General features: G+C 46.2%; 1 protein-coding gene across 30 annotated transcripts in view; it reads left to right on the top strand.

Moving 5' to 3' along the window:
- The first annotated feature begins 12,707 nt into the window (after positions 1–12,707).
- Positions 12,708–15,629, top strand: part of PPFIBP1 (PPFIA binding protein 1) — a 110,992-nt gene continuing 108,070 nt past the window's right edge. For 20 of the 30 annotated variants that reach the window (XM_083812823.1, XM_083812803.1, XM_083812799.1 and 17 more), the window contains exon 1: positions 12,709–12,868. The gene's annotated coding sequence lies outside the window, so the exon portion shown is untranslated. Of the gene's footprint in view, positions 12,869–14,768; positions 14,847–15,007; positions 15,113–15,629 lie in introns of all 30 variants that reach the window. The other 10 variants (XM_083812804.1, XM_083812794.1, XM_083812795.1 and 7 more) reach the window with 3 other exon arrangements.

Below are 15,629 nucleotides of genomic sequence, written 5' to 3'. Positions count from 1 at the left end.
CTACGCATGGGCATTGCCAGCCTGGCTTGCTCGCTGGGGTGGTGCCTTGCAGTACTGTTCAGTGGGGACTGTGGCACAGCAGGCAGCAAAGCAGAGGCATGCTGGACATGCAATGTGCTGGCATTGTGTATTGCTGTAGGTAAGAAAATACACTGTAGTTTGCTGTCGGACACAATCCAGATGATTTACACCATAAGCGTGTGTGCGGGAGCTTGCTTTCCACAAGCTTCATTCTCTTGTTACAGCTAGTTTCCTTTGTTCTACAGTGTTCTTTCTGACATGAGTTTGAAACAAAAGAAAATTACCTCTTTTTGAGTCATCCCAGAAATGACGTGTCATAAGTGAATGCTGAATTTCCTGCCTCCTTGACTCCTTTTCTGTTTTTCTGAGCTTAGAAGTTGTACCTTTCCTTTGAATTATTACTGTGATGATCTAAGGAAAGCAAATAGTTTCCTCCATCACACGAACTTTATTTGAGCATGAATTCAATGAATCAGGGTTGGGAAAAAACAAACAAACAAACAACAAAAAAAGCATTGTATTTGTTACTCGTGGTTTTCTTGCTGCATGACCCTCCCTGGGATCTAAAAGCCATCCATATGCCAAGCCTGACCCCCAGCATGTATACGCTGGCATAGCCACATAAAATCACTGCAATGACACTGTCTTCCTCAGCATCTGGCCTATTATGTCAGCATGTGGATATGTGATCTAACAGACAAAGATACAGAGCCAGGTAAGTGCCCAGTGAATGCACTGATGCACAAGCAGCAGAACAAGCAATTTTACACGAAGTTTGTGCTAGCTTAGGCTCAAAAATATTCCCTCCAGATCTGCCTTCTTTGGCTGCTAATGCTTGCTTTAAATACCATTCTGTGCTGTTTTGGCATTTCCCCCACCCCTTCATAGACAGAGCTTGTCTGTGGAGCTGAACAGGCATTTTTGGGAAGTGGGAGCATTTAAGCAGATAGAGAAGCTGCGGGGCACCAACAGATGAATGATACCAGCCCTCACTAAACATAATGCAGATGCAAGTTTCAGCAGTCAAAGAGATTTACTTGCTCCTGCTGCTCCATCGGGCATATACCTCCACAAGACCGTGGCATAGCTCTATCGTGTCCTGTTCTTGCCTCCACAAGATGCTTACGTAGTTTCAAACAGAAAGCAAGTATCTGCAACAGGTTAAAGCAAGAGATGGAAGAGAAAGACAAGGGTAAAATAACTGGAGATTACCATGCTTAACTTGGCATTTTCCAAATAGGTCAGAGTGGTGGAGGCAGAGGGTTTAGAGTGTGTCTGTAGCTAACATCTGCTGCCTCTTTCCTACAAAATAATCGAGTGCTCAGCTGGGCTTCTCCCCACAGACGTTGCAGCTGTGGCAGACTATCAGGCAGTGGTAGGTATGTCATTCCTGGAGAATCAGCTGTGTAATCTGGTCATCTGGGACTCCAAAACCCACACTCCCTTGACATACTCCTTTTACAGGTCAGTGATTTAGACAGCTGGAAGGTTTGGTGGTCTCCATGTCATCAGTGAAACTTTGTTTTTCTCACTTAATGCCCCACCTGGTGCCCTGGTGGTCTGCATCAGATTAGCTGGTGAGAAATTGGCAGGTTTCTGCCATGAGTCTTCATCTACTGGAAGAGATTACTGCTCCAGGTGCTGCTAGCTAAGTGTCCTGCCTCTGCCATTTCATGTCCCAAAACATCTCTTCTTGCTGAGGATTTGTTTCTGGGTTGTGTTCACAATGACACTATCCTTACCTCGGATCCCTCTCTTCATGCTGCTTACTGGAAGAGCTGCTGGCCTGCCTGGGCTGTGTGAGAGACAACGGAGCACATAGGAAAACATTTCCTATAACATCTGTTGGAGTCACTAGAAATGGCGTGTGTCCATCTCAGCTGCACATGAGCACGTCTCCTGTTTTGGAAGTGTCCTAAGTCTTGTTCTCCCCATTCATGTCTTGCTGGGCTATCTTCTCAGTCTCATGCTCCCATGTAGCAATAGGTGGTGGAGTTACATTTAATTATTTTCATAATAATATTTTATTGATGTTGGAAGCTCAAGTCATTGTTAACAGAGATTATTTCCACCTGTGAGATTCCAAAAGGCATTGGCAGGTGTGCCCAACTCTCAGGCTAGCTGCTTCCCCACTGAAAGCAAATTCCAGGTTAAATAAATCCTGAAACTCAAGTCACAGGAGGGGATGTGAGCTCAGAGCAGGAGACCTCACTCCCACCCACCCTGTTTTGGAAATGCCATTTATGTGCTCTCAGATGGATAAGACAAAATTTTTTGCAACTGCCTGAAACTCGTCTTGGTTGAAGTCACTGGGGGCCTGTGTCAGTCTCCCAGTATGCCTTTGATGTGTGATTCCCAGTTAATGTGGGAGCAATCATCTGCATAATTTTTATGAAAAGCAGGAGCACAGCTTGCCTTAATGTTCTTCTATATGTAAAATAAGACATGTTTAATTTAAAAATACCATCAAATACATAATGCAGCTTTGGTAGCTGACAGCCCAAACTGATTACCGTAGGCAATATAGATCCTGTGGTCTGAATGTGGATGGAGGACATGAAAGGCCTATGACTTTTAAGTCTTTTTTTTCCATCATACTTTATCATTAGAAATGCATCACAGATTTTGTTCCACCTTACCAAAATGCTCTGGTAATCTCCTGTGGTCAGGGTGGGGACAGGGGCTTCCCACACTGTTTGACAAAATTGTCACTAACTTTCTTGTATGTTAAAGGCAGTTAATTATTAAATGCTAAATGATGTCCTTACAGCACATGGTGGGGAGGATACATGGTGCTGGACTGGAGAACTCTAAGTAGAGCTGCTGGCTTCTCCTGATGATTTCCAGCCTTGGCAAAAACCTTGCTGAAGTTGCTTAAGTTGGTTGCTTTTGCTTGGCTTCACAGTTAATGTGGCAGGAAGGTTGGCCAGGGGAAAGCCTCTGTGGCCCTCGTGATGCGTTCCCCTAGGGAAGTGCTTGCAGAACACCTTGGGTAGAAAACAGACCCCAAAACAGCTACTGACTGAAACCCTGTTCAGCCCCATTCAGAGCTTTGGGTCTGTCTGCTGGTGCCACCTCACCAGCAACGTGCGGCGTCTCCCCAGCTGGCAAGAGATCCCTGCTGGGAGGGATAGTGGAAGCACTGGTCGGTGAGTGAAGAAAGAAGGTGAGATGACAGGCACCATGGCAGGAACAGGGCCTGGGGCTTTGCAGGGGAGGTGGCACTCCTGAAACCTTCTCTAGTGTCCTCCCAGGTACCTACAGTGGCAATCACAAGCACCAGATAGCATCAATGGCTTTGCCCCATGCTAGTCATTCCTGCCCTGGGGCCACCTTTTCAGCAGTTTTGGTGCAACACCTATGGTGGCCTCCAGGCAAGGTTTTGGAAACAAGCTGTGACTCCAGCGGGCTGGCAAGCCCTGGACCAGCCATGCTTGGCTTAGCCTCCTGCCTGGGGGCACCAGCAGGTCTCACTTCCCAGGCCCCACACCCTGGGGTGCCATTTTGGCACTGTCCTCAGGCCCTGGCCTGGTGGTGCCATGGGGTGGTTGTGCCCCTGCCCAGCCTTGTTCCAGTTCATGCTCCACCCCAGGTGGGGGGGGAGGGGGGGATGGGAAGGTCTCAGGAGCTTTAAGCTGCACCTTAAATTAATTTTCAGGCTCACTTGAGTGGAAGGCTTTGTTTCATTCTTGTTTGTTTGTTTGGTGGGGCCTGGTGGTCAGCAAGTGCTCTGAGGAAGCTGTGTGGTGGTATGCAGGCCCTGGGTGCTCCTGGGCCCTCAGGCACTGCCATACATGCTGACATTGTACCTTGTTAATTTACTTACACTACACCTGCTCCAGGGCATGTGGAGCACTGTGCCATGCCTCCTCTGCCCTGTCTGTCTGAAGGGTTTGGGCTGCTGCGGAAAGTTCATTGCTATGAATTCAGCACATCATGCAGAAACGTTTAAGAGCTTATATATGTGTGTATTTATTTCATGTATATCATTCTCTCCTAACAAAGGTACTATTATTTACACGTATATGGGTCCTTAGACTAAAAATAAGCGTGGGCTGCAGGAGGTAAGGGAAGAGAACTGGCCTGAAGCCAGCCTGCTGAGACCAGTGCAAGGTAAATCAAGCTCAGCCTTGTGTCAAAAGAGGCCCACTTTGCCAAAGAAAAACATTTACCCATCTCATGCAAGAATGAGAATACTGCGAATTTACTTGGTCGATCATTGTCTCACACCTGCAGCATTTGCATGCAGGGATGGAAAAAAAAGTGCTGCCAAGCAGCCTGCTGGGTGCCTGCATGCTGCTGCTGCAGCTCACAACTCGGTTGTCAGTGCACACATGTGGTCAAAACTGCTTTCTCCTTTAGTATTTACAACTAACCACTCAGTTACAAACTTGCTGTCCACAGGAGAAACAATGAGAAGCTCATCATAGTGTATTATTCATAAAACCTGACTCATTCAGATGGATCATTTGCAGTTAGTGAACTTAAAGCGATTACTTCTTACCACATTGTCTGTCAAAACATGGGGACTGAGAGGGGTGATGCTTTCATTCCTCATCTTCATTCACAACCTTTTGGGTTTTAGTTCCCTGTTAGTTTCTTGGCTTTGAACATTTTGCTATTTTTATTTCAGATTATTCAACTTGTTCAGCTCCAATATTCTTTCTGCACATACAGAAAAATCACTGTTATCAAAAGCTAGTTCAGTTCAGCCAATTCTTGTTCCAAATGTTCAGATGGTAATTCCATCACTTCAAAGATTTTATGTTCTTTTAAAACTTTAACAGCAAATGCTTATGGTTGTCACCTTAGATCTTATTTAATTCATCTTTAAAAATATATTATGTTTCAATAGCCAATGTAATAATTTTACACTTGATTTTAAATAAGCTTATGTCTAAAGTAGGATATTGAATTACTAATGAGTCCAGTTTAAGTGTTTACATATGCATATGTAAAAGCATATGCATGTACTTTAAAAGAAAACAAGATTTTTCATTACCATTTAGCCTGAAGTCCTGGTTTCCAGAGATTAAGGGGGACATTTATGTTCGCAAAACACCTGCCAAAAGATAATGGATACTTCTGACTCGTGCTTTATCTTAAATGTGAAAACATAATTCCTCAGATCCTGAGATGGATTGAAGCTTCTTTTGAACGTTCCTTGTATGTGTTTTGTATATAAGTTAAAGACCTCAAATCTGAACTTTTTGACATTTTTGATTGAATTTTAAGGTGGTGTATGTATAAATATAGCACTGCTGTACACAGTTTTACAAGAAGCCATCTCAGGAGGGGGAACTGGAGAGTAAGTTATTTGGAAATACTTAAGTGCTTCTCTGCTGAACTCAGGACTAGCAGAAATCACCTGCAGATGTTAAGAAGAAACAATAATAGCTTTGATCACTTAAATTTGAAACTTTCTTTGAGAACAGTTTTAAGATAAAGTAGTTATTTTAGGAACCAGAGACATTATAGAAAATGGACATAGGTATTCTCATTCGAACGGATTTTTTTTGCATTCAGTTACCTGAATTAAAAGAGAACTGTCTCTTTAAAGATGTTCACAGAAGTTTTTGGCACAGAGACAAGAGCCCCACAGCAGGGCTGCTGATGCTGAATCCAAGCCCTGATGCCTGTGCATTAGCAAATTGTACATTAATGAGCTGATGGAGTAGTAAGATCATTTTGCAGGATGGTGTTTAACCAACAAGAAGCGACAGCCGCAGGTATTTTTGTGAAGCCAAGCTGCCAGAGGAGGTATGCCTTCCACCTTCAGCAAGATTAGACTGAGAGTATATTAATCTTGTCTGAGACACACATTGGCTTATCCAGCCTTATTTTGTTTTGCTGTGCTCACCCATTTTCTTTTCCTTACATTTTCTTTTCCACATATTTAGCCTTTCATCATTCACCAACCAGCTCACTTCTGCAACTTCCATTCTCTGTCCATCTGTTGTGGTGAAGGATCTGCAATGGCAGCAGCAGACCGAAAAAGCATGAAGAAGATCCAGCTCAAGGAGGAGTGACCCAATGGCCTGGCAGTGCGTCTGAGCTGTTTTGTTCGCCAATATGCCCTCATCCTAGCACAGCCTTTTCTTTCCCTGTCATTCAGCAGTGGTTTCACCAGACTGAAAGGTGAACAAACATTTGTGTCTTCCCGTGAAATAACTCCACGTTTATATTCTAATTTTAATATTAATTTGTTTGGCTCCTGTTCTTGGAATATTTAATTTCATGAAAATCCTCAATATTCATCTCATTATCCCAACTGTGTTGCTCTGTTTCTCTAAATGTCAAAACCAATGCTTTGTCTGGGATGGACGCTAAAACATTTAACCAGCTTTAATGGAGACATTGTTGAATAAATGCAGTCTGAAAAAGCATTTTGACATCTAGAATTAAATTGTCTGTATAGCAACTTCAGTAAGATATCCAGATACTTTTGTAATCAGAAAAAGCAACTACTTCTCTCGTTAACCAGCAGATAACTGAAATTGTGTTCATCTTGCACACCCTTTGACGAGAAGGAAGAAATCTGATTTTAATTCCCCCCATTATCTTGCGAATGGTCCTCAAATGGTTTATTTTAGGTAAATAATGTAATGGGCTAGGTGAAGTCCTAGTTATAAGCTTTTCATATCAACCATACTAACTCAGATATGACTTACTTCCCACTTAAACAAAATCCCTCTGTCTCTTCTTTTCCTTACCCTTTATACAAAAAGACAGGACTCACAAGTGATGTGGATCATCACTTGTAAAGATCATTTTGATGTTTTTTTTCTAACCTAAAAAAAAAAGGAATCCTTCACAAACGAAAGCTTTATTCTCCCTCTTCCTAAGGTGCAAATTCTCTGGAAAGAGAGAGAGAGAGAGACTAAAAAAGAGAGTAGCTAAACTGATGATCACCGCCTTCTTGTGCTCCTCCTGAGCTGTGTTTTCTATGTTTCTCTCTTCTTTCTTTCAGAATAAAATAATCCCTGTTATGGTTGTCTGTCACTTTGCTCAGAGCAAGGCAAGCGTCACTTTGATGTAGTAAGACATCTTGGTCACAATCCTAGTCAGCCCATAAGACTTCCCTTACCACCTCCCATTTCTCTAGACCAGAAGGTTTTAGTACCTTTGTGTGATTAACTTGTGTGGTGCTTGATACCTGCAAGCATCCTTTCCCACCCTGCGTGTTGAGGGTGAATCAGCCTTGCAGCCTGTTGCTGTTTCCCACGCCTGTGAGTCACCAACAAAATATGTTTGGCCGGAGAAGTCAGTCCAGGAACAAGCACTCTTCGTGTACCTCAGACTCTCAGAAATGGGAAGCAAACGCAGTTCCTGTTCTCATCGAGACAGGATACCGTCACCTTCCCCCGAGGCCCTTGTGGCCCTAGTATGTAAGGAATGTCTGAACCTGCCTTGTTTTCCTCTTTTGAAGGCCAGCTCTGCGGTTAAAGCAGGAGCCTAGAGGCCAGCTGATTGGGCTGGCTTTGACACTGACTCACTGTGAGATCTTGAGCAAGTCACTACAGTTATGTCTACAGCATGCCAGGCAGAGATATCTGTGACTCTGGAGCCGGGTCAGGCCCCGCACACTGGCTGCCTTTGCCAGCTGTGAGCAGGGTGAGTGAGCCCAGGGACCGGACAGTTGTGAGCACAACTCGGCTCCTCCGTGTTGTGCCTACATACCACCGTGCTCAGAGGTCTCTGTATGGTGTTACACTGCAAACCTGGATATATCCTGCACCCCTTTATCCCTCATTTTCTTCCTTGGTGGTACAGAGAGAATAAATTCTGTGTGGTGGGATGCAGTATTTTCAGATTCTCTTAAAAAAGGCTCTTTTTGCTGTACTAGTGCTTTATTTGCTGAAGAGCCCAGCTAAAAGGATTTGGGGTATAGCTATAAGCCTGATTTTAGCAGAGCTATAAAAAGACTACATGCAGGAGCGCCAGCGGTGCAATATAGAATTTGATGCTGAGAACAAACCGGACCAAAGGAGGTGCTTGCTGAGTACCTGGGAAACTTAGAAAAAAAAAATAATGTGGCAGTCTTCATGCATTTCCCCAGGGAATGGGAATGAGGAGGTCATTATGAAAGGAACTAATGTGTGATAATATCTGTATGCAAACAGTGCTAGGCAAAATGGAGCATCATGAGTTCAGAATTAGTAGGAAATGAATAGTGAAAGTTATCCTAATGGTCAGAGCACAGAAGCTTAAGTGTAGGATGTCACCACCAGCCAGGCATAGCTGAAGGGCAGTGGTGCGGTCAGATGTGAACAACAGTGTACAAGGAATAGACTTGCCTGTGCCTAGAAGAAAAGCCTTCCTCAGATTAGGCAGATGTTACAAGTTGAATCTCTTGAAGGGCTTTCAGTAGGCACTGGGAAAAGAGTGCTGTTCGTTGTGTCCTGCTGTGTCCACCATGCCTGCTTTTCTCTGATAACATTGTGCAGTACTTAGGGACTCAGGTGTTTGCCTTGCTGGTATTGTTGCATCGTGCAAGCTCTGTGTGTGTGTGTGTGTTTGGAGTATTAAAGTATTTAAGTGGAGGGGTGTTTATTTGGCACATTCCACCAATAGGTCTATCAGTAAAAGTTAGCACTGCTACCTCTATATTTTTCTTGACTACTGTCACACCACTTTGTTATGGAATGTTTTTTTCATGTGTCTGAAGATAAACACTCCAAATACCCAAAGGGCTTCTGACTTTTCTTGATCGAGCCATTACGTTTACTGGGTATATCAGAAATCAGCTACTGAATGTAAGTAATTATCTTCTGATACAGAAAGAGAGAATGCTACAAGAATTGCATGGGCATGAACCTAAAGAGTACGTGAGCCCAGTGAAGCTACATCTATAGCTACACGAGCCAGCAGGAGACATCCATGGAAAGAAAAATGTTTTGTAGGCCTGCAGAAATTTAAGAACATAAAACATACTTTAGAACTGCGTTTTTTCCTTTTCTGTTTTTAATGATTGCTATCATCCAAAATAACAGAAAGACAAAGCCCGTCTGAACCACCATCTGAGGTTGTCTCTTGCTCACGTTCTACAAAGAATGACCATCTTCTCCCTGTTATTATATTTTGTAATTCTCAGACATGGCCTGACACTTCTCTTATGTTCTCCTCAGTGTTCAGGATGAAGAAGTTTTCCTGCAGCCAATTACTTTTGCACCCACATAGATGTGTAAAGTTTTATGGAAAGCTTTCATGCCCAGCTGAAAAAAAACTTGACTTTGATTTTTCCTGCTAATACTTCAGGGGCTAACTGTACAAGCTTCCCAGGTAAAATATGCAAAGCTAGTTATCTCAATAGTCTGGTGATGGCCACAATTCCATGACTGAAACAATCCCATGCACAGGAGCAGATCGGTCATTTCTTAAGTGGTCTTCTTCCTTCTGGGAGATTTAAACTACAAAAATGTCTTTCTTTGTGTCTTCATGTCTTTCTGGCCAGCCCAGCAGAGCCAAGGCAGCATCCCTTCTTTGAGTTCAGCAGTCTGTTCAGTGTGTGAGGCTTTTCTTACAGCGTTTTCAAAAGCCTAGCTGCAGGCAGAGGCAGCAATGGGACAGCAAAGGTCAGAAGTCTGACAGCTTGGGGGGGGGGTACAGTTTTGGGGGCATTTTGTACCAGGGCTGCTGTGGAGTAAGTCAATGCTATTGGCACCGAACCTCCTCTCCTCCTCTCCTTTTTAGGAAGGGTTTATACAGGAATTTAAACATAAGGAGGAAAGTTAAATTATTGATTTGACAGCTAGAAACTGTTTGTGCACTGCTTTGTCCCAGGACTGAACATAATGTCATACATAAGCTTGAGGTTTTGGCTCAGACAATTAGCTCTGTGGTAGTTAAGTGTTTAATAGTCAGGATACTAAAGGTAGCTGAAAGCCAGGACAGCTCTGACAGCAGAGCTATGATAGCTGGTCAGAAAGCAAACATTCCCAACATAGATGCAGATTCTAACAGTAAAACAGTTTTTGCTGAGTTGACTAATTCCAGCTTCCTCGAGTGAAATAAGCTACCCTGACAGAAGCACAGTTCTCTCTGCTTATCCTCACATCTGCACAAGGTGTTGTTGCTGCCACCGCTCTGCCACCAATGGGCCTGATCCTATCACAGCTCTGGCTGACATCACCGTGCCATAGGATGTAGAAGCAGAGACCTGACCTGAGACCACCCTGGCTCAGCTTCAGGGTTAACACCCATCTGTGAACAGAGCAAATGTTCTCCTGAAAAGAAAGCATATGCACAGCCTAGGTGAGAAATCATCACCCATGTGGAAGAAGATCCCTCAGCTCTTCTAGCTGTTGTGTTTTAGGAAGTGGTTTAGGTCTAAACGTAAGACTTCTGGGCCCCGGCAAGCTGCTGAAATTTTAAATAAAATGAAATAGAATTGGCTGTGGTGTACACAGACTGTTACTGCATTTAGGAGCCCTGCCCATGAGGAAGCACTGATATGGAGGTATGGGGCTAATGACTATTGTGCTGCTAATAAGCAGATGACTTCCAGGTGAGAGCAAAATTGAAATGTGGATCACTAGAAGTCATCAACACTCCCAATTAACCAGCATGAGTCACTTAAACTGTAAAATGAGATAGTGATGCCTGTGAGTGTTGCAAGGATAACCACATTAAAAACTTTAAAAAACAACAAAAAATGTTTATCATTCAGGAGGAAGGTTGAAGCAAAAACACAAAGTAGATACACCACAGATTTAATAAGAGTGCTATTAATGGCTGTTTTGCAATGGGTTTAATCTGCTCTTGCAGTTGCTGCCAGTGGATGGCACAGTCCTGCTTGTGCCCCTGCCCCTACGCTCCAAATACCAGCTTTGCAGCAGGGATCTTGGGGGCCTGATCCAACTGAAAAAGTCATTTTTTTCACTCATTCAGACCAACCCAACCCAACAGGGTGGCTCCTGTGAGGCTGGCAACCTGATGAGGGGACAGAGTGATGCCCAGCTGGGTAGTCAGGCAGTGCTGGAGCAGCTTACATGAGAACCCACGTCCCTCCCTGTACAATGCTGTCAATGCATAAGACTCCTAGCACCACATTCGTAAGACAGTGTAAGTCAGTATCTGTTGTACCTTCAAAATGCCTCTGCAGCTCTTGAAATACTGGGCTTAACACTATTTATTGATTTGCAACCACAGTAAGCAAGGGAAAAGATATTTCCTTTCACCTGCTCAAGCAATGAAAAATGTTAGAAAACACTCTGATTTGTCATGATCTCCCACAGCCTTCACAGGAGGGACTTCTGAGATGCTTGCATTCTCAGATACCACATTTTCACAAAGGTAGAGAAAATCAACCTTTCCTTGCAAACCAGCCTCGAGCAAAAAAGGCTAAACTATTTTGGGAGATGAGAGATAAGCATTTCAGAAAGCCTTATCAGAGATGTGTCTTAACTTGCAAAGGTATTTTCTTTGATGCAAACAGTTGTTTGAAATGTTCTGTCAGTTCAGATTTGCTTTCAGATGAATCTCACTTGTATGCCGTCCTAATAAAGCTCTTCTGAATTACTTTAATAAGAACCCTCACTTTCTGAATTAGTGTTAAAAAAAAAAAAAAAAAAAAGAAAAAAAAAAGAGGAGTTACCAGAGTTACCAGAAATGAATAGTTGACTCAGAAAACTGACTGACAAGCATGGAGATCAACAGTTGTTCCAACAGCTTGCTATGGTGCAAGTGAACACCAGTCATCTCTCATCAGGTCATGTCTCATCAGGACAAAGGATGGAGAGCTCGACCCAGGAGCCCGGCACTAGTGTGTAGCCAACAGCAAGCTGCAGAGCAAAACAGTAACATTGACAGCCTCAATGAAGGTTTGAGAAAATGGGCAAAAAGACCAACTGTAGAAGGTGATACAGCAATGTCAAAAACTGTAGTTAGCCACCAGAGTTTTGAGATGGAAGAACTAGAAGATACAAAGGAAGACCAGGGATTAGTAACCATGTGGCTGCCTTTCCTTCTCTAATTGCAGCCTAAGACTTGACCCCTCTTGAATCTGTGATGTACTCCAGCTTTGTGGCCAACCCCACAGGCTGGTAACCTGCCAGAAAAAAGGTGTTTTGCATCAGCTTTTCCTCTCTGTAAACTGTGCTTGAACAGTGAATGGCACGCTCCAAATCAGGTCGAGAACTCAAAATGTTTACTTTCCATGTGGTTCTGAATAGATTTCACATTTTTTTTAGAAGTTACAGTCAGAAACGATGCACAACCAAACCACTTTTCCACATCCAAAACGATTAAATTAAGCGCTTTGTCTAACCCGTCCTGTGGAGGAGGGGACGGGAGGAAGAGCTCCGGGAATAAAGAAATTTGGCGTCAAGTGAATCCCGAGCCCAGGCTCTGCGGGTTGACCTGGCCGCCAGGCGCGCAGGGCCGGTGTTCTCCCTCCGGCCAACGGAGCTGGGTGCCGCGACCGACGCTTGGGGCTCTCCAGGAGCCGTCCGAGGGATGCGGAATAATATCTCAGCCCGGCGGCAGAGAGCAAGAACCGGCAGCCGAAGCGCGAAGTCGGCAAGAGAAAGCCGAGGGCCACCCGGCACCTGGGGGCTGGGGCTGAGGGACGGCGGGGGGGGGGCGACCAGCGCCGCTCCTTACCCGCCTGCCTCCGCCGGCCGAGTGACTGCGGTGGGGCCCAATCAGGGCCCCAGCCCGGCCCGGCGCTGCCGCCCGCCCCGTCGGGGAGGCCCGGCCCCGGGGCGGGGAGCGAGGCGAGCGGCCGGCGCGGCGCGGTGCGGCCCCGGTGGGTCTTGGCCGCCGTGTGCCAGGCGGGGCCGCCCGGAGCAGGCGGCAGGCAGAGGCGCGGCCGACCTGGGAGTGCCCGGTGCGGCTTCGGGCGCAGGTAAGGGGGAGCCGGGCTACTGCGGGGGGACTCCTGAGGCTCGGCACGAAGCCAGCGTAGCCCAGCTCGGCTGCCCTGTCCCGTCCCGCCGCCGTGCGGGCGCGGAGCCCGGGGCCGCCGCCTGGCCGTGTGCCCCCGGGGCTGGACGGCTCCCGTCCCCATAGGGGGTCTCCGCCGCCTGCTCCCGTTCCCAGAGAGGGGTTCTCTGCCGCCTAACCCCGGCCCCACGGGGCCCCCTGGAGCCTCTGGCCCGCGGTCCTGGCCTGGCTTGGGTGGAGGAGCCCGGCTGCCCTCCCTCCGGGCTGCCGCCCCCGGGCCGTGCGAGGGAGCGTGACCCCGCCGCAGCCCGGCTGGAGCTGAGCTGGAGTCGGCCCTGGTGAGCGCCCTAGAGCTGGCTTGCGTGCCCGGAGGAGCGTTTAGGGATGTTTTGGGGAGCGGGAGCCTCTGCTTTCATCGGTGCGGGCTGTGGTGGGACGGTGTAGTTAGGAGTGCTGTGAAACTTCGGCTGGGAGTCGTATCCTGCACGAGCAAATGTGTTTTGATTTAAGGCCTGGGGTTCTTACATCCTGTAATTATTTTTTCTAGGTCTGTTTCTTTTAGTTCTGGGACTTAGGCGAGCTGAAATAGCTGTGCTAGCTCACACTGTGGCTGAGGCGCAGCTGTAGCAGTGAAAAGGTGCTTTGTACCTATGTAGCTGTTTCCACGGGAAGAAATAAGCTATGCCGTTAAGCGCTTTGCTGCGGTATAACATCATGCTTGTGCTCTCCTGTGGAAGTGCAGTGCTGATGATTTGGGGCAAACACAAATGAAGTGTTTGGGACGTGCATTCGGTTGTGTCTGGAGCCTTCAGACTCTGCTGGTTCTGTTTATTTCAGCCCAAGCTCGGATACTACCAGCAGCAAAACGTGTGAGCTCTGGCATGTATTGAAATGGCAGCACGATTGAGCAATGAGTGTCTGCATCCAAAAACTAAGCAGCAAAAATGGGTCACTTGGAGTGAGAATATTCTTTGTGCTTACATGATTGAGTATCTGACAGCAAGATGTTTCGGTGTGCCAAATCCAGATTTATTGCTTCTATTAAAGGTAGCAGCCGTTGCTTGAGGATTTATGTTTGTCAAGGACAAAAGTGGCTTGCAGTTATAATAAAAACGTGAACACAGATTTCAGTAAAACTGGTGAGATTCATGAGGCAGCGCTACAGACAGGTTGCAGGGGCATCCCAGAAACCAGGAAAACTGAAATCTGTTTTAAGTTTTGGTTCCAAATATGGCAAGCGTTTTGGTCTAGAGAGACTTTTTTGTGTTGGTAGGAAGCGAGGAGCTGCAGCACTCCACACTTTGGGTGGAAGCCATCCTGGGGGAGTTTTGACAATAGGATTTAGTGTAATTTCTTGAAAAGCTGTGTGGTGTAGATCAGCTCCTAGAAGCAGGGGGAATTGTTTGGTGTGCCAGTGAGAGACTGACTCAGTGTGTGCTGCATGGCTCTTAAAGAGCGATGTTGCCATGCCTGGAGTATGAAGCTGCTGTTTCTCTCCTCCCTGAAAGCAGCGTCAGCTGCACGTGTGTGCCTGGCTGCAGAGCTGGGCCCATGAGAGCCGTCTCTCTTTCCAGCAGCATTGCTCCTATTCTGAGGCACCGCTGCTTTTGAGCAAGGTGCTGTTAGGTATTCAACAGCTGCTGTAACTCTGTCAAGAGCCCAAGTCAAAATACGTTGTGCCAGATTCAGACACCTCCTCAGCTTCGGTGAGTTTTGCCCTGGGTTTTCATCCTGTGTGCTGGCTCAGTTCTAGGTTTAGCAGATCAGCTGAAGAACGTTTGAGCTGCTCTGTCCTCTGCACGTGTCCACAGCAGATCGGTGCTGTGGAAGAATCTGCGAGTAACATTTCTGCTTCCATGCAGGGTGGAGTGCCTTGAGGTCAGGGATGTCACATGGGGCAGAAGGCTCTGCTGAATGTCATCTTCTGTTCCTACATAGAGGCGAGTCATGTTTCTGCTTTGGGCTGTGCTGTCTGTTGCGGTATAAAATGTGTGGCGGGAAGTAATGGGGTTCTGATTAAAAGATCTCTGGAGATGTACTGGGAGACTTTGCTTGCGAGCTGTGTCTGTGAGGATAACTGTTGGCGTTTCTGAAATTACAGCCATTCCCAGGACGCTGAGGTTCGTTCTCACCTGGTGCTGCCAGCGTGGTCCCATCGCTCACCGGTGATGAGGAGGACAACATCTGCTCTCTGATCACCAGTCGGGTCAGGATGGTCTGAGGAGAGGAAACACTGTGCTGATGTGCATGGTCCCACATGCTGCAGGAGGTTTTGTCTTAAATCTGCCAGAGTAGGGTGTCTGTGGTGTTTCTGCCTTACACTGCATCAAGGAGTTGAGACAGTTTCAATGAGGAGAAGCGTACTCCTCTGAAGTAAGAGATCTGGAACAAAGGCGGCTTGCTTACTTTCTTAACAGTGATCTGATGGCATCAAAATGTACCTCTGGCTTACTGAGTACAAGATAGTGCTGCTGCAGACCCGTTAGAGTTACTAGTTTCCTTTGTGGTGCTTCAAATCGTGTGTTGTCTGTGATGGCGAGGGAGCACAGAGAGGTGCCTGTGTCACAGGTCTGATATGACAGTCCAAAACGTGCCCTTGGCCCCTGGGATTCGGTAAGAGGACTGCAAGAAAGTAAATGCTTGTTCCTGGGGAGTCTGTTGGTTTGGAGTAGTTTTTGGTAGAGAAAGAAATAGCCCAAATATCTGACAGGATTCAGGGAGAC

This window comes from Anser anser (genome assembly GCF_964211835.1).
Source record: "Anser anser genome assembly, chromosome: 1".
Taxonomy (NCBI): domain Eukaryota; kingdom Metazoa; phylum Chordata; class Aves; order Anseriformes; family Anatidae; genus Anser; species Anser anser.
This window is presented reverse-complemented; position numbering and strand designations above follow the sequence as displayed.